Raw genomic sequence first — 1,014 nt, forward strand, 5'->3', positions numbered from 1 at the left:
CAAGGACATGTACCTTGGTTGCGGGCACATCCCCAGGAGGGGTTGTGCAGGGGGCAGCTGATCGATGTTTCTCTCTCATCAGTGTTCCAAACTCTCTATCTCTCTCCCTTCCTCTCTATAAAGAAATCAATAAAATACATTTTTTAAAAAGACAAATTATAGACCAATATCTCTCAGAAACACAGGTGCATAAATCTAATCAAAATATTAGCAAATTGAATCCACTGATAAATAAAACATGATACTACATCATGACCAAGGGGGCTTGATTTCAGGAAAGTTAGGTGGGTTAAAATTTGAAAATCCATCAGTGTAACACCCTGTTAAATAAAGGGGGGGGACCCACAAAATGATCTCAATTGATCCAGAAAATATATTTGCTAGAATTTAACACCTATTCATGATAAAAATTCTCAGCAAGCTAAGAATGAAAGGTAATTTTCTTATCCTAATAACCTTATACTTAAATGTGAAATGTTGGAACGCTTTTTCTTCTGAGTTTAGGAACAAGACAAGTATCCCGTTATCACCACTTCTAGTTAACACTATACTGGAGGTCCTAGCTAGTGCAATGAGGCAAGGAAAAGAAAAATACGCTCTGAAGTTTGGAAAGAATGAAGTATCTTTATTAACAGACTAGAGGTCCGGTGCACGACAATCGTGCACTGGGGGGAGGGGGCGGTCCCTCAGCCTGGCTTGCACCCTCTCACAGTCCGGGACCCCTCAGGGGTTGTGCACCTGCCAGCTTAGGCCTGCCCAGGCCTAAGCTGGCAGGTGGACATCCCCCGAAGGGTCCTTAGAGCTGCCACCAAGGTGGAAGAGGCTCCCACCGTTGCAGTGGCACTCACCAACCATGAGCCCGGCTTCTGGCTGAGGAGAGCTCCCCCTGTGGGAGCACACTGACCACCAGTGGGCAGCTCCTGCATTGAGTGTATGTCCCCTGGTGGTCAGTGCACGTCATAGCAACCAATTCTGAAGTTGGATCAATTTGCATATTAGGGTTTTATTATATAG

At 44.9% G+C, this 1,014-nt stretch overlaps 1 protein-coding gene across 1 annotated transcript in view; it reads left to right on the forward strand.

Moving 5' to 3' along the window:
- Positions 1-1,014, forward strand: part of UBE2U (ubiquitin conjugating enzyme E2U (putative)) — a 61,595-nt gene that overhangs the window by 22,987 nt on the left and 37,594 nt on the right. The gene's annotated exons all lie outside the window — the stretch shown is intronic.

The sequence above is a fragment of the Myotis davidii genome, unplaced genomic scaffold (genome assembly GCF_000327345.1).
Source record: "Myotis davidii unplaced genomic scaffold, ASM32734v1 scaffold205, whole genome shotgun sequence".
In the NCBI taxonomy this organism is placed as follows: domain Eukaryota; kingdom Metazoa; phylum Chordata; class Mammalia; order Chiroptera; family Vespertilionidae; genus Myotis; species Myotis davidii.